Source organism: Xyrauchen texanus, chromosome 38, assembly GCF_025860055.1.
Source record: "Xyrauchen texanus isolate HMW12.3.18 chromosome 38, RBS_HiC_50CHRs, whole genome shotgun sequence".
Classification (NCBI taxonomy): Eukaryota; Metazoa; Chordata; class Actinopteri; order Cypriniformes; family Catostomidae; genus Xyrauchen; species Xyrauchen texanus.
This window is the reverse complement of record NC_068313.1, coordinates 14,022,026-14,041,050: the sequence shown is the minus strand read 5'-3', so window position 1 is coordinate 14,041,050 and position 19,025 is coordinate 14,022,026. Positions and strand designations below refer to the sequence as shown.

The 19,025-nt window shown below is 41.1% G+C and overlaps 1 pseudogene; it reads right to left on the bottom strand.

The window, feature by feature from the left end:
* Positions 1 to 276: 276 nt before the first annotated feature.
* LOC127631654 (uncharacterized) lies at positions 277 to 1,050 on the bottom strand (annotated as a pseudogene).
* Between the last annotated feature and the right edge of the window lie 17,975 nt (positions 1,051 to 19,025).

Below are 19,025 nucleotides of genomic sequence, written 5' to 3'. Positions count from 1 at the left end.
TGGGCGGATATTAGTGTTAGTCTGCGAACAAATGGCATGATGGTTTGGGAACAAGATCGGCCTTTATTTATGATTTCGACTACTGCTGATTTATCTGAGTGAATGAGTATGGAGTGTCTGGACCATTCATGCCCCCAAAGGATGGCTGCTATGATGACGGGATACATGTCATAGAGTGCAGAAGATGGGGGAACGTCTGATTGTTGGACAAAGCATCTAAACTCGGGCGCTGCTTCTGTGTACAGCTGAATGTATTCGGGTTGAGTGATGTAGTCGTTATAGGTTGGAAAGGAAAGATTTTCCTTGGGGGATTATTCTGATGGCGTAGTTAAGGTGACCAAGGAACGCTTAAAGTTGTTGCTTTGTACAACTGACTGCTAGAAGATAATTTGATAAGAGCAGTGATATGCGATGTATTTTTGTGGGAGGCAGATATGCTTGGAAGGAGATGGAGTCTAAAGTGATACCTAGAAACTCGATAGAAGTGCGTGGCCCTGAGGTTTTCTCTTTTGACAGGGGAACACCTAGTTCAGAAAAGACTTTGATGAGGGTGGAAAGCCCTGATCGGGGTGCTGATGGAGGTGTGATGATGAGGAAGTCGTTGAGAAGGTGGAGGATGTAGGGAAGCTTGTAGTTATTGATGAGGATCCAGCATAAGGCCTCTGAGAGGGAGTCGAAGTTCGTGGGGCTGCTTCTACAGCTGAAGGTGAGATGCACTGCGAAATAATAAGCTCCTTTCCAGAATATTCCAAAGTAACGCCAGAAATCTGGGCAAATGGACATGACTTTGAAAGCGTTGGTGATGTCTGCTTTAGAGAGCCATGCTCCGTGGCCTGCCTTGTGGATGAGAATGATGGGGGTATTGATGGTTGCGTATTGCATAGAGAAGTCGGGGTCTGGAATGATGCTATTGATGCCAGGAACTTTAGTGCCATGGGGGGAAGAGAGGTCGATGATTAATCTCTTTTTTCCGGAGTATTTCCTAGTGGCAATGCCAATGGGGCTAACACGGAATGGAGAAAATGGAGGCTCTTTGAATGGGCCTATCATGAAACCTTGCTGGACTTATTTGGCTATTAGTGTCAACAGTGTCTGGCTCAGAGAGTGCGGACTGGAGGTTATGTGGGGAACAAAAAATATTTGTGGATTTATTTCTATACCTGGATGTAAACCATTTTTGAACCCATTGGTAAGGAAGTCAACAAACTCTCTGTCAGGGTGATGTAGTAAGGCAGTGGCTAGGGATTTTACCTTAACTGGTGTGCTGAGATACTTAAGTAGTTAGTCTGGTAGAGCGGTTGGGTTGTCGGGGAAAGAGTTCCTTGCGTGGGCACCACCGCAGAAGGAGCAGGTGTGAAGGAGTCTGCAGTTGGAAAAGGAGCAGCCGAGATGGTTGAAGTTGTTACATACCATTCTGCCTACTTTTCTCGATGCTTTTGGGTATGGGAACATGAGCTGTGGGGTGTATATCGAGGGGTTTTATAATAATGGGAGTGCCAATAAAATTAAACAGAAAATAAAAACAGAAAAGATCAGATCAGATGCAATTGAAACACAAGTGCCAGCTTTACATGTAACACACTAAGGTTGCACTACAAATATGTAACAGACTTTTAAAATTTCCATGGTCAATTTCATCCATCATATTAATTTAAATACCCCTAATAAGTAGCATATTTGATTTAGTCTTGATATAGTCAACATTTTCAGTTAGAAATGGCTTTGCGTAATAACGTGAGTCTGATAAAATATTTGTTCTATTTAATAATTTTCAGAGTTGGGGAACGAAATGTTAAAAATATACTGTAAGATTATATATGCAGAAGAATTCCACCAGCATGATTTGAAATGAGAAAAACCAAGCCTTTCATTTTGGAATGTTTCCATGTCATGGAGCCTGAGCCGGCTGTTCTGTGTAAGGTTACAAGGACCATCAGATTTGCACAATTCTAAGACATTTCATCTTAATCTAGCCTTGCTAGATAATGCGGAAAATCACTTTGAACTGTGGTAAAATTTGTACCTGACAAATTAATGATTATAGACAGATGGAACTCTTTAAAATGTGTGTAGCGATGTGCAATCACCTATAATTGATAAATATAATCTTTAATTTTGTATGATTCATCTCATTCTACTAAGAATGGTAACTATAAGGCTTAACTTGATAAAATGCAATGATGTGTAAAACCAATATGGTTTTGTAACCAGAGATATTCATGTTTTGTTACCTACACATATAACAGCCATGAAAAATGTCATGTTTAGTATTTAAGTGTTTGCTGGCATATGCAGAGAAAGCTGATGAAAATGAATATCACGTCTCTTGTATCATTCTCAAGATATAAAAGCTCATGGTTAAATATGCACTATTTTTGAGTGGGACATTTTTAAGAGTCTGAAACAAAGGACCATAACTCAACTGTCAGAAAAGACAGCCCAGTTGACCATGTGACTCTGAAAAGTCACTTCTGATTGGCGCAGGACACCTTTGGGGGATGCGGCCAATTTCAGTTCAAATAGTTCCAAACAGGAAGAACACGCTCTTGCTCTCTTCGTCTCTTCACTCTTCTCCGGTCTCTTCTCTTCTGCTCCGCTGACTGCTCAGACTTCCTTCTGACTCCATGCCATGTGAGGTCCAAGGGAGCTCGGTATCTCGAGAAAGCTCATCACTCTCTACGGTTCACAAACCCATGAGAAGGCCTCGCATCACAGCTAACCTCAACATACATACAGGCAATAAATTAGGTCACAAAGAGATCAAAACATTGACGGAACGAACTTTTGACCAAGAACCAAGCCACACAAAGAACGCAAGGAAACACCACAAAGACAAGCAAGTACATCTCCAATATTGTGCTCACAAACAAGTTCAATTTCTCCAGTCTTCTAAATGATGGCCCTGATGGCCACCACCCTCCCCATCTCTGAGCACCACTCCTGAAATGAGAGCTCTCCAGCCGACATCCATCCCCTTAAAAGTATCTGTCCAGCGATCATGATACTGGTTAGGACCTAACTCTTTATGTGTCTATTCTCAAAATGTATGACTGTCCCATCGCCCAAAATACAGAGCCTGGGGCAAAATGAAACCTGAGTGCCCAATACATCACACACAAAACTCTGAACCTTCAATCAAAACACCTGGATCTTAACATACCCCCAAAAGACATGTGTTATGTCTCCATCCTCTGATTGGCATCACCAGCAGGTGGGTGTGTCTTTAAGACCAAGCCTATACAATCTAGAGGGGGTCCAATAGAATCAATGCAAAATCTTGAATTGCATAAGGAGCACCCTTGCGTCTAGATGCAAACTTGATGTTTTTTTAGAATCCAAGCCCACTCTCCCTACTCCAATAACAAGTTTAAATCTTTCTCCCATAATCTCATGAGAGAAGCTGAAGCGATGCGATGCCTCTTTATTATTTCCAAAAGCAGTAATCACCACTCCCAGAGTATCTACCACTTTAGGGGGGGGGGTGTATGCTACTCCCAAAAATATTACAGAGCAGGTGGTGCAGCTGTAAATATCTAAAGAACTGAGATCTGGGAATCTCAAAATGTTGAACCAAATTTTCAAAGGATCTCAACACTCCACTCTCATATACTGTAGGTAACAGTATATGAGAGTGGAGTATAGTAACTCCCCTCACAATCCACTCTGACCAGCAGAAAGGAGTTTATTAATACATAATCTGGGATTCAGCCATAAACTCGAGGCGACATTTAACTAAATGTCCAAATTAAACACTTTGTTTACAATTTATCCATACCGAGTGCAAATGTGATATAACTGGGTGTAATTTAACTTCTTCAGTTAGTTTGATAGAAAGGCTTTGCAATGTGAAATAGGGGCAAGAACTTGTTCTTCAATAAAAAACCAGGGAGGGGCTCTCTCAGGTGGAAGCGACCAATGAGCCAAATGTCTGGGACCGAATGCATTATAATAAAACAAAATATTGGGTTTACTAAAATGTAATCTGGGACGTTTCCCATTCCAAATGAAGGACTTTGCTATGCTATCAAATTACTTGAAATAAGAGAGGGGAACATCTATAGGGAGAGACTGTAGTAACCCGCTACTGGGTATTTATGTAGTAACTTAATCCATATAATAAACATACTCCCAAACCCGTACATTTAAAAAATCTAAAAAGATAATCCCATTCTACCATATCAAACACCTTTTCGGCTTCAAGTGTGATGGCAGTGACCGGAGTCTAATCATTCACCACTGACCACATGCTATTGATGAAACGCCTAATGTTATCGGAGGAGCTGCTGCCCCCCACAAAAAAACAACTTATATATATATATATATATATATATATATGTATAAGTGATGTCATAACTTTACTTAATCAATTGAATGTACTACTGATGAATAGCCAAAACTTCACCTTATGCAACACAATTGTATTTTATCTATATTTCCATCAGGTCAATTCTCTGAGGCCACAAGATGACATTTGGCCCTTCACCTCTGCCTAGGAACTTTAAATATTTCCTTCCAACTCCACGATTTAAGACCTGCCTTAACTGCCTCCCAAGCCATGCCCACAGAGCATACCGAGGACGAGTTGGTCTCCATATAAACATAATTCCCCTTCTGTCACTCATTCAACATTGTGTCGATGTAGTGACACTAGGGGTTGCCCTTGGGAGCCCCAGACACCTCTGATCTTTGAGAAAAGGCCAATGGGAATTGGCGAGTGGAATTTGCATGCCACTCCCCTGGACATACGGGTATAAAAGGAGCTGGAATGCAACCACTAATTCAGATTTTTTTTCTTCGGAGCCGAGCAGTTGTGTTCAGCGAGCTGAATTACTCTGCCGTTCCATTCACCTCTAAACTCCAGTGAAGCTGTTGGATTTTACGGCGCATTACAGCGGTTCTCCCCCTCTTGCACGGTGTTATGAGAGAATGCCCCTGGGCATTTCAGCAGCAAACAAAGAGAATATATATCCTTCTAAAAGAGTGGCACCTTTGAAAGCATCTTTTTCAAGATGCCTTTTCGTTTGTGTTTTATTCTTGGTATCTCTTCGCTTCTCATGTCCATGATCGTGTGTGTAGTGCTTGGGCACTACCCACATGGAGACATCGTTCATGGAAGGTTCTTGTTCTCATTGCGAGAACATGACCATGGCAATGTTGTGGTCGCAGATTTCTTTCGTCAGAGGGAAAGCCATGCCAGTGGCTCCCTGAGTCGGTCCTTCTACCTACGGGTATTAGGCAGAGTTGATTAGCACTAGGGGCGACTTGGGGACATCAGTGGGAGCTTCTCTGCAGGGAAACCCTCCACGGACCTCCCATTCCCCCATCACGCTCATATGCCCTGGTCGAGTTCTGATATGAGACCCCGGACCCATCTCAGGGCGGGTTCGCAATCTCATTCAGGGCTTGTGAAGAGGATGAGCTGTTGATAGCAGTATCGGAGAGCCTGCTCATCCTGTCTGATGTGGGGGACACAGCTGGGCTCCCACCCTCAGGATAAGGTAGTAACAGTACACTTGTGCCCGCAGAGCACCGCCACCGTCATGCAGGGGACTGTTTTGACGCCTATAAGAGCATTGGGGGAGATTTACGTGACGGCCGGGTGCGATGGTTATGAGGCACAAAGAGGTCTGCCTGTCTCGCACCATCAGTCCACGTATCACAGTTCAGTTAGTCGTGGCGTTTTGTATAGGGACCCCTAGTGTCACTACATCAACACAATGACAGAAGGTGAACATCTTGGTTACTGTTGTAACCTCCGTTGCCTGATACAGGGAATGAGATGTTGTGTCCCTCCTGCCACAACATGGAACTACCCGCTGAAATGGTCGGGACCTTGTCTCGGCTCCTCAGCACAAAACCTGAATGAGTGGTTGCATTTCAGCTCCTTTTATACCTGTATGTCCAGGGGAGTGGTATGCAAATTCCACTCACCAATTCCTATTGGCAATTCCCCATTGGTGACCCCTAGTGTCACTACATTGACAAAACATCTCATTCCCTCCATCAGGGAATTGAGGTTACAATCAATAGAATGTGTAAAAAACAAAATTATAAAGACCACATTCAAACATTAGTGCAACAATCAAACCCCGAACTTCAAACAAAACCAAACAAACACAAAAATGAAAACCGTGTGCATTACCCCCACGCACAACAGCGCCAACAGGCATCCATCCCTCTAAACTCAAACAGTCCATGTACGCCTATGAGAACCTATGAGATTACTCAAGTCCGGTGTTTCTATACAAATTTTGTGAGACAGAATTACATAACAGAAGAAAATCTATAAAACAAACTCGTAGATTCATCCCCATAACTGTCCCAAATGTGTGTTCCTCCTCAGAACACGCTTCAGCTGCTAGAGGAACCAGCACACAAACAAACACACAAAAAAGCCATGCAGTTTCCTTAGGCAGTCAAATGAACGTTCAGTGAGCCGGCTGTTAAATGAGTGCAGCAGATGACTTAATCACTCCAATGTCCTGTAAAAAATATTCCACAAAACAAACTCCAGCCAACAGGAGGCATAAGCAAAAAGAATGTGCAGATTCATCCAAAACACTGTCCCGAAGGAGTGTTACTACACAAAGCAAACTCCAGCCGCTAGCATCTATTTTCAATTTGGCCGGGAACATCAGTGCAAAAGCGGCCTTCCATTGAGTTTCTTGCATTCCTGCATTCTTGAATCGATCACGTTTCTCTCTTGTCGAATTTGCAAAGTCTGGGAACAAGAAAATGTTGTGGTTCTCCCAAGAAATCCTTCCTTTACTCCTCTTGTAACACAAGATCTTTATCGGATGATCTCAGAAATTTTACCCGAATTGATTGGGGCTTGTCTCTCTCAGCGGATCACTGAGACGGAACCCCGTGAGCTCACTCGACCTCTGAATGAGCTAATCCAGACATTCCACCATATTCTGACCATCTGCTCACTCAGGAATTCCAACAATTCTAACGTTATTTTGCTGGCTACGATTCTCTAAGTATTCCAACTTTTCTCAAATGCATTCCAAGTCTGCCTTACACCAAGGGTGTATCGAATCTCACTGGTTTATAACACAAAAAGTATTAAAACTAGGGATGTCCCGATCCGATACCTAGATCGGTATCGGCTTCGATATTGACGTTTTTAGACGGATCGGGTATCGGTCTGACGAGCCCGACCCAAATCCAATACTCTGTGTTAGTCATGTTCGTTACTGTCAAGCTTAAAAAATGACATAAAAGAACTGTTAAAACACCATTAAAGCGGTTCATATGACTCGTGCATTTTATTCAAAGCCACTTGAAGACACGCGATAGCTCTGTGAATTGCAATAGGCTGTGTTTAATAAGTAAACATATAAATGCACGCGCAGCTTCAGCCCGTTAGTGAATGGTGCTTCGGTTTACACACACGCGCGCGCGGCTATTTATAGCCTTCACACGTGCACAATATTTGAGCGCTACAAACAAACATCTCAGATGTAGATGCTCAGCAGTTCGGTTCACTTATAATATGGACTTAGAACGGCACTGGAGGTGCATTTAACCAGAATATAAATAAGAAGCAAATTAAACTGTGAATAAAAAGGGTGAGGGTTTAAAAGTTAAAGCTGTCATGGAGAGACTCACAGCAGAGATATGAACTCTGCAGGGTTTATTGAGCAGAGGATTGAAACAGTGATGTAAACATTGTGAGTAAATCCAGTTAAGCAGAGTGGCAAACAGCAGGCAAGTAATATCCAGACAGTGTATAGACATGATGAAAGAGATAACTTACAACAATTTTATGATACTTGCAGGCAATAATGACGACACATGTTTGACATAGTATTTCTGAGACTCCAGAACTTTCTACTATCGATGAGAACAGGCACAGAGTGTGAAAGTGAGTGAGTGAGTGAGTGAGTGTGTGTGTGTGTGTGTGTGTGTGTGTGTGTGTGTGTGTGTGTGTGAGAGAGAGAGAGAGAGAGAGAGAGAGAGAGAGAGAGAGAGAGAGAGAGAGAGAGAGAGAGAGAGAGTGAGAGAGAGTGTGCGCGCAGGGGTGAGAAAGCGGGGTATTTATGCAGGCATTGATTAGCCACTAATGATATGCAGGTGCATGTAATCAGAACTCAGGGAGTGCCAGTATCCAGTATGCTAGTTAATAATAAAGTGTTTCTTAATAAGCTATACATTTATATTGAAATAATGTGTAGTTAAAGGTTTGTGTTTCTTTACATATTAAAGAGTACACCCAATTATTTCCACACAATAATATAAAGATATTATAAACTGATTATGCAATAAAACAACACTGGTATCGGATCGGGATCGGTATCGGCCAATACTGAGATTTCCGTTATCGGAATCGGAAGTGGAAAAAGTGGTATCGGGACATCCCTAATTAAAACTGGCAAAGTGCGCAGAGCTCGCCACTCACACATCCGAACCTCGCATGGCGCCACGCGATTCCCCGTGTAAATACATTATTATGTTTCTGAATGTTTCTGAATGAGAGCGGCAGAGCTTGTGTGGCAATCACTTTACCGCACATACATAAAGCACACACATGCGCGGGGAAGAGAGAGAGAGAGAGAAAGAACTTTGAAAGAGTGTGCACTAGTGCTCTAATCCAAAATAATCACACGTAAGGACATTAATGCGTGAAAACTGATGTGCAGTATCAAATGCACTGTATATATGATAGTACTAACTGTAGAGAGCACATTATTATGAGAGGCAATTTTTTTGTCATTGCATCACAAATGCCATGGACTTGGCTGGACTCCTGAAAAAACCCTGAGTCCTAAAGGCTCGAGTCCGAGTCAAGTCCGAGTCCATTCAAATTGGACTTGTTACTAGGCCTCGAGTCTGAGTCCAACTCGAGTACCCCAACTCTAATTCAGACCATTATTTTTCAAGCTGGTCCAGTTAATGTGCATGTGCATTCTCGAGTCAATTTACAGGTTATCACTTAATCTTAATGCCTGTAATGCAGGACTTTCCTTTCTACACTCGCCATATTGGGTGCTTCAAATTCTCCCATTCATTTTAATACAAGCGTGCAACAATGAACTCTGGTCTTACTAACCACCCGCAATCCAGTTTAAACAGGTGGTAAATATGCACAAAAAAAGCACAGTGCCATAAATATTTACAATCTGTCATTATTTACAGTGCAAACATGCCTCTTTTCTATGTAAATTTTGCTTATTATAGATTATTATTGATTGACGTCACATGCCCAGGGAAAGCAGGCAAGGAATGGACTTTATCCAACAGATATTATAAACAGATATTTATGTAAATTTTCTATTGATCAACGCTATGGAAATAAATAAAATGATTGACAAGAGTGTTAAAATTGGAGATATATCCAGACTCACAATGTAGTGTAGTCGAGTGCTCTTTCAGCATTTTAAAGAGCTGATGTAGGTGCCTGGATAACAGCGGTAGAGTATAGCTGTACAGTCCCCTTAAAGTTTGCCAGATTGGGAAAGTTGCTGCATCCTCCACTACCTAGCACTCATATACGCCCCGTAAGAGGGAGGATTGAGTCATGCAAATTGGGTTTAGCACTAAATTGTTTTAGTGATTTTGTGTCATTACCTGATTCTCATAATTCCTTTAGTGCATTGGGTGCCTAAACAACACGTGCAAATAAATGGCACTTTTAGTGGGCACAGTTCTTTCTTAGTGACAGTGTTAAAACTCAGGTGAGACGTACAAGAAGAAGCGGAGAAGCAATTATCATAATTATTCCCAATTACACAGACAAATTAAGTGAGTGGATCAATTATTAAACATATTAATTTTATGTTAGAGATTTAATGGTTAATTAATCATACTTGGTGCAGAGGATGAGGACATATAGTATGCTGCTTCTGTGGTCTTCCTGGCACAACTACTCCTCTCTTGCCAGTTCTGTTTGTTGTACTGCTCTGGCTACTCCAGCCAGCTGGATCGAGCACCTTGCACATCCTCATTCCCTCAGGGCTTTCTGCCAGGTTCTTGTTATTGGTGCCACTGTCACATTAATGTGAAGTAGTTTCGTGGATGCTGGCTGGGCATACAGAGTCACAGATGTTCTGGTCAATGCATCAATGTAGGGAAACCAATAAGAAAAGGATACAACTGGAATTATTCAGGATTAATGCAAACACAAACCTGACAATACTGATCTTTACCGTACAAGATTTATTTGTGTTGTTCTCCTGTCTGTCTAAGGAAATTCACTTGCAACTTAACAGAGTTAGGACATATTTAACAATAAGTATCTCAGTATCTTTACCTACAATAGGACCCATAATAATACCATCTGCAATTAATTAGTCCTTACAATTAACATAACACCTTTGTCAAACCATCAGCTTCTTTTTTTTAAATCCCTGAGGATGTTGTCTGAATGCCTGATAATAATACAGATGTCTTACCTCTGATGGTTATTAAGAACTCAAATTACTAGTCTGAATTATGTATTCAGGTAATGCAATTGCCTCTCGTGACTCCAACGAAGAGCATTTGTGATGAATAAAAAGAAGGGCCATTTGTATGCATGCAAACATTCAGAAATCCAGGTAGTCTGTCAAAACCCTCAGAATCAGAATATTTATATCATCAAATAGAAGCAAATTATCTTTACTGATCTCAACAAATAACATTTAATTTTGCTGCAAATAAACACATAACTGCAAGTTTATTCTCCAAAGGGCATTCCCACCACAAGAAATAAAAAAGAGGTGTAAAGAAGAAATGCACTTAATTATGTTACTTGGGTTTGTAATCAAATGTTGATGGGTAAATGTGAGCATTCCTGAGTAAAGATTTGACTTCTGTTGCCAAAGTTTTGAAACAACAAGTTTCCTTCACATTTTAGAATAATAGTAAAGTCATCAAAACTATTGAATAACATTAATGGAACTATTGGAATTATGTTGTGACTAAACAAAATCCAAAACTGTGTTATATTTTGGCATCTTCAAAGTAGTCACCCTTTGCCTAGAATTTGCAGACATGTACTGTTGACATTTTCTCAACCAACTTCTTGTGGTATCACCCTAGGATGCTTTTTAAACTGTATTGAAGGTGTTCCCATCTATTTTAGGCACTTATTGGCTGCTTTTCATTATTATTTGGTCCAAGTCATCAATTTATTTTGATAAAATTTTAGTTTTGTAATTAAATAAATTAATATGGTGGCACAATTATATTTTTGTCTACAAAACTAATTTCAGACATTTAAGCATACGCCATCAGATACATTTTTACATTTTTAAGATCATGAGATAATTTCAGTCAAGTGTTTCAGAACTTTCAGTGCTTCACTTTTTCCACATTTTGTTATGTTACAGCCTTACTCCAAAATGGATTAAATTCATTATTTTCCTCAAAATTCAAAAGTATTTGCCAGGTGATGAGCGGTGCCTGGTTTCCTCCAGAAAATGATGCTTGCCATTCAAGCCAAAGAGTTCAATATTTGTTTCATCAGACCAGAGAAATTAGTTTATCATGGTCTGAGAGTCCTTCAGGTGCCTTTTGGCAAACTCCAAGCAGGCTGTCATGTGCGTTTTATTGAGGAGTGGCTTCCGTCTGGCCACTCTACCATACAGGCCTGATTGGTGGAGTGCTGCAGAAATGGTTGTTCTTCTGGAAGTTTCTCTTCTCTTAACAGAAAAACACTGGAGCTCTGTCAGAGTGAGAATCGAGTTCTTGGTCACCTCTCTGAATAAGGGATTTTCCCCCGATCGCTCAGTTTGGCCGAGCGGCCAGCTCTAGGAAGAGTCGTGGTGGTTCCAAAGTTCTTCCATTTACGGATGATGGAGGCCACTGGGCTCATTGGGACCTTCAATGCTGCAGAATTTTTTCTGTACCCTTCCCCATATCTGTGCCTCGATACAATCCTGTCTCGAGGGATTGTCTCTGTGGTCTACAGACAATTCCTTGGACTTCACGGCTTGTTTTGTGCTCTGACATGCACCTTATATAGACAGGTGTGTGTCTTTCCCAATCATGTCCAATCAACAGAATTTACCACAGGTGGACTCCAATCAAGTTGATAAAAAATCTCAAGGATGATCAGTGGAAACAGGATGCACCTGAGCTCAATTTTGAGTGTCATGGCAAAGGCTATGAATCCTTATGTACATATGATTTTTTGGTTTTTTATTTTTAATAAATTTGCAAAGATTTCAAACAAACTTCCTTCACATTGTCATTATGGGGCATTGTTTGTAGAAAATAATGAATTTAATCTATTTTGGAAAAAGGCTGTAACATAACAAAATGTGGAAAAAGTGAAGCGCTGTGAATACTTTCCGGATGCACTGTGTTTATATATATATATATATATATATATATATATATATATATATATATATATATATATATATATACTGTATATATACACACACACACATTGGACAAAAGATAATTGAAAAAGAGTTTTATGGATCTTAACCCCATTGAGCATTTGTGGGATCAGAAAGACTGTAAGGTGAGTGAGAAGTGCCTGACAAGACATCTATGGCAAGTGCTACAGGAAGCGTGGGGAGTATCTGGACAAATTGACAGCTAGAATGCCAAGGATCTGCAAAGCTTTCGTTGCTGCACATTGAGGATTGTTTGATGCAAACTCTTTGATGTAGTTAAATTTTTTTTTTTTTTTCAATAATTTTTCACATTATTAATGTCCTGACTATATTTTGTGATCGGTTGAATGCAACGTTTGTGAAAAAAAGTACCAATTTCTTTCTATAAAATCAAAATCTGTACATTGTTCCAAACTTTTGGCTGCAGGTATATATATATATATATATATATATATATATATATATATATATATATATATATATATATATATATAAATCAAATTACTTTATTGTCACACGACCATATACACAAGTGCAACAGTTGGTGAATGTCTTGTGTGCAGTGACATGACATATATCAATTTACAATAAAAAACATATTTACCTAACACAATAATAATATACAATGTACAGTAAACAATACAAACAATGTAGAATACAAATACGCATAATATAGAATACACATACAATAATAATAAAAAAACTATATGTCCTTACTGTACATTATTGGGTAATGAAATGTATAATGGAATTAGTCACGTTCGACAACCATTATAAATTAGATAAATTACAAATAACTAGATTATTTGTCTGAATAAATTCTCCACCATTAAAAGTGTAATACAATGTGTAGTTGTATTTGCTCACAATTTCTACTGTATGGAATTAGCTTTAATAAGTGAATTATGATTAATTCACTTATTGGATTGATATTATTCTCATGTCTAAAAATAATATCACACGTATTTAGGTACAGCTTTGAAGCAAAATCTTTTACAAACAGGGATGATATTATTTATCAAAATATACCACAGTCATTCATCTTTGAATACAGACAAACTTTATTGCTATTCTAAACAGAAATCGAATCTAACACATATATACATAAGACAGGTTGGCGAAAAGAGTGACAGAATGTGAAATAAATGATCAATACAGTGAAAATGAACTTTATAGAGTTTGTTGACAATACCTTAAGAACAATTTATCTTTCTTTAAGTCTACATCGATTTGCTATTGGATTACCCAAATTATTTAATTAATACACCAGCACTTTGAGCACAATATTGGAGATGTACTTGCGTGTAGTGGTGTTTCCTTGCGTTCTTTGTGTTGCTTGATTCTTGGTCGAAAATTTATTCTGTCGATGTTTTGGACCTCTGTAAGATCGGAGTTATTGTCTGTATGAATAATGAGGTCGGCTTTGAAGTGAGGCATTCTCTTGGTTGTTTAAACCTTAGAGAGTGATGAGCCTCCTCAGGACATTGCATCCTGAGCTTCATTTGACCTCACATGGCATGGATCTGGTTCCGACGAGATCCAGAGAGGACCACGAGGGAAGAGTCAGAGTGAAGTCTGAGCAGTCAGCGGAGCAGAAGATGAAGCGCGTGAAGGCAGAAGAGAAGAGACTGAAAAGAGCATGTTCTTCCTGTTTGGAAACATTTGAACTGAAATTGGCCAAATCCCCAAAGGTGTCCTGCACCAATCAGATCACATGGTCAACTGGACTGTCTTTTCCGACAGTTTATGTATAGTCCTTTGTTTCAGATTCTTACAAATCTCCCACTCAAAAATAGTGCATATTTAATCATGAACTTTTATATCTTGAGAATGGTACAAGAGACATTATATTCGTTGTCATCATCTTCCTCTATGTAACTAAGCGAGCGTTTGCATATAAAATTTGACATTCTTTCATTAATATTTGTACGTGTGGGTAACAAAACATGAAAATCCCTGGTTACAAATCATACTGGTTAATTCCTTAGTTATAAATTTTGACATTTACATTTACACATTTGGCAGACGCTTTTATCCAAAGCAACTTACAGTGCAATTATTACAGGGACAATCCCCCTGGAACAACCTGGAGTTAAGTGCCTTGCTCAAGGACACATTGGTGGTGGCCGTGGGGGTTAGAACCAGCAACCATCTGATTAACAGCCCTGTGCTTTAGCCACTACACCACCACCACTCCATACATACAAAGGGGCATATCATTACCACAGTTCAAAGCAATTTTCTGAATTCCCTAGCAAGCCTAGGTATTGTATAAATCTTGGATTTAAATGCATTCTGTACATTTTAGAAGGTTAAATCGGTAAAGTACTATGACTTTGTGTAGAATGTTCCTGGATTTAGATGAATTGTGCTAGTATAACTCCATGCCGAGAAAAGAGATGCTCTGAACCGGGGCGAGCTTGCTCTTTTCACAGTTGACCTGAAGCCCCAAATGGCTGAGGTGCCTGAGCACCTGGTCTCTGTGAGTGCATAGTAACTCTCGGGAGTGGGCCAGAATGAGCCAGTCATTGAGGTAATTGAGTATGCGGATGCAGGCTTCTCGGAGCGGGGCAAGGCCTGCCTCTGCGACTTTCGTGAAGACGCAAGGGGACAAAGACATGCCGAAGGGGAGGACTTTGTACTGATACGCCTGGCCGTCGAACGCGAACCATAAGAAGGGTCGGTGTCGAGGCAGAATTGAGACGTGAAAGTCCATCAGGTTTACTGCTGCGAACCAATCTAAATGCTGGACGCAAGTTAAGATGTGTTTTTGCATGAGCATTTTAAATGGGAGTTTGTGCAAAGCCCGGTTGAAAACTCGCAAGTCCAAGATCGGTCGTAAGCCGCCGACCTTTCTTGGGTACTATGAAGTAAGGGCTGTAGAAACACTTCTTCATCTCAGTTGGAGGGACAGGCTCTATCGCGTCTTTAAGTAAGAGAGGAGCGATTTCCGTGCGCAGGGATTTGGCATGTTCGCCATGTAAAAACGGACGTCCGCGAAGGGGGGGCGGAGGCCTGGCTCTGAGGGCGAGGTCGGTCGCTGAGTGCAGTTCCTGCAGCACATCGGGATCAGGGCTACCTCCGTGCAGATCTTTCAGTGCCTTGGCCTGGTGGACTTGCAGGAGGGCCATGGCATGCAGGGCAGAAGCTGCGTGTCCAGTGGCGCTGTAGGCTTTGGAAGTCAATGCAGACGATGTCATACAGGCCTTGTAGGGGAGTACAGGGTGACCCCGCCAGGTGGTAGGATTCTCGGGACACAGGTGGAGCATAAAAGCTCTGTGCACCTGGGGAATCGCCGTGTGCCTGTGGGCCACTCCGCCGTCGAGCGTAACGAGAGTGGATGAGCGAGTGGCTTTGTGACGTGTGAAGAGGTGTGCCCTCCATGAAGACGTCATCTCATCATGCACCTCCGGGAAAAACGGGACCGGGGGGAGGGGGACGCAGCAGTGAGTTGCGAGGAGCCCCTAGGAACCAGTCATCCAACCACGATGGCTGTGGGGAGGACGGAGGGTTCCAGTCCAGCCCCACGCTGGCGACGACCCGGGCAAGCATATCGGACATATGCGCGTCAGCCTCAGCCTGGGCATGCTGGCCCGAAGGCTTTGGCCAGGGGATTCATCAGCATCAGACGCCACGCTCTCCGATACAGCAGTGAGCTCATCCACCTCGAGCTCTAGAGGATAGGCAGGCGACCCGCTGTTGCCTCGAGCACGGATGGAAGTCAACGAGCATGCCGGGGGGCGGGTGGTCCGAGGGGGCCTACACGGCGGAGCTGCACCCGCTGCCGTCCCCAGATCGCCTCCAACACCAGCCGCATCATCCTCAATCCCGTGGGAAGAGGGAGCAATGCGGGGGGGGGCGGCTAGAGTGGCATTCTTTCTATTGAAAGCGAGCCGCGACCACAACGTTGCCATGGTCTTGCTCTCACCGTGAGAACACGAACCATCCACAAACGCTGCCTCGGTGTGATTGCAACCCAGACACACGAGACAACGCCTGTGGCAGTCTGAAGCGGAGAGCACTCTACCGCATCCAGGAACTACACAGGGGTGGTAAGGCATCTTTATAAAGACGTGTCCTGAAAAGGACGTTCAACGCCAGCTGTGTATTGCTCTTTTAGAGGAAAATACTCTTTCAGAGAAGATCACTCTTTTAAATAACTCTATTAGTTTTTGCGCTGTTGAAGCACCCAGGGGAAAACTGCACTGCCGTGCAGAGAAGGAGAAAGCCACTGAAGTGTGCCGTAGATCCACCAGCAGGCAAGCATCAGAGAAACAGGAACGGGTGTGTAACTCGCAGATGACTGCATACACGACCATCAGCTCCAAAGAAAATTTCTGAAAGAACTCGACGTATTTCCCCACTTTTATACCCATATGTCTGGGGGCGGGGTATGCAAATACTGTCTGCCTGATTGTCAATGGCCTTTTTTCATAGATCAGAGGCATATTCGGCGCTCAAGAGAGACCCCTAGTGTCGCTTCTTCGACACAACGTTGCAGTGAACAACAGACGGGGAACAAGTCATTATCAAAAAAGTTAATTTGCCTGAGCTTATAGAAAAACCTCCTTAAATTTAATCACATGCACATTAAATTTTTAAACGTTACAGAATTCAAAAGGTACTGCATAACAGGTATAGCCCTGCTACTGGAACAAGATAATTGAAAACTGTCACATGCACTTTGTATAACCATACAGTGTCAGTCTGACTTGGTCAAAAAGAGTGATCTTTAAAGGTTTCACTAAAAAAGCAAACAAAATTAAACTAATTTTAAACAAAGCTTGCAGTACGGTAAAAGTACCACTTAGAGTAAATTGATAGGTCAGTGTACCTCTCCCTCAGAATTTGAATGATACAGATACTCAATCAATCGGCAGGATATATGAATAGATGCTGGCAACTTGAGGCTAAATAACAACACTTTCTTTCTGTCATAACGCCAATGAGTGACGGTGAGATGATGGTGTTTTGCTCAAGAGTGGCCCACTTCTGACAGAGGAAGTTGAGTGTACACACACCAGATTTTTCTCTATGTAAGCCCTGATGGCCACCTGCTGTGATGAGTAAGAGAAGCTAGTCAGTATGACACCTCTGTAAGAGACAGCATAAATATGTCTCATAACACTGACATCCCTCCATCCCTCCAATGTACAAAGGAGACCTCCTTTGTACACTGCAATATGCTATACATCCTAAAAACACTTTCTGAAGTAGTCATAAATTAAGCTCACTTTGTAAAAATTAAATATACGATTTCTACAGGCTTAGGGGCTATTCAGACTGTGCTAAGAAAAAAGCTAGACACAGCAAAGTGAATTGAACAGAATGCCTGCTCTTTCTTTTATCTTGTCACATTCTTTTAACTTGTCATAGCAACCGAAATACTTGGCAGTTTTGTGTGAGATGCTGAAAAGCCAGTGAGACGTGCCACAGCATTTGAAGACATCTATAGTGCATGGTTATTTTGAAAAACAACAATAATAACATTAATCCATACATTTGTTAGCTATAATCCAAATCTTCAGAATGCTTTCTGTGAAGAAGAGACTACAATTGAAGCCTTTTATTCAACAATCTCCGTGTCCATCCACTGCAGCGCCTTCACTCCTGCCACATTGGTTTCGTTTTGAAAATTCAAAAATTCTTCTCAAAAAGCATTACGACCAGAGGTTTTACAGCAGTGATGTTGATTGCTCATTGGCTCTCAAGTGTCTCATGTATGTAGTGTGTACATGTTTATTTGACAGCACACAGCCAGATGCAAAACTGCATTTGGTTTGTGTGAACAGTCCTTTACATTCTTTGTCTTTTTAACTTCTCATTGCATCTTAATATTTCTTTTAAGTCAAAAATCTTATTTTAATGTTGAGCAGTTATCACCATAAATGTTTAGTGCAACATTAAAATGTTTAGGGCTTAAAAGCTGTATCACTGATGAATGCACTGATGAAAATAATGTGACTTCTTCGCTAACAAGATACTATCTGTGCTGCTATAGCACTGTGCAATTTGTGTATTTAAAAGTCACTGTCACTATTTTCAGCAGACACGCCCCCACTCTATGTAAATTAAGCTTATTATAGATGCTTTTTTTCATAAAAACATAGTGTTATTTGCCTGCTGCAATTAACGTTGCACTTTCGCTGCCCGTAGTTCTAAAACAATGCAGACCACACATGCAAATAAACAACGGCATCACACAATTAATTCTTAGTGAAATCCATCCTCAAACTTATGCTTGACTTATCCATAGTAGCCTACATGAAAGAGGTCACTTCTATATGTGTTTTTTGTTTTATTTTTCATTTGAACCTTTTTGTTTAAAAGGGTACTTTTATTTATGGCAGATGCTATTTGCACCCTGGTGCAAATAATGGTATATGCTACTTACACCCCAGTGCAAAAAGTGGCAGATTTTATTTGCACCCCAACCCTGGTGCAAATAGTGGTAGATTTTTAATTGCACCCAGGAGCAAATAGTGTCAGTTATTATTTGCATCCATATTTCAATACTAAAATACAGTATATGGTACATCATATGTTTATTGTGTTTATTTAGAGTACCACTGACACGCTGCATTATCCCCTAAACCTAACCTTACCTTATATAAATTAACCTTGGTTTTACCACAGTAACCATAGTTTCACCATTATATTTTGTTGTAAATTTACAATAACCACAAAATTAAC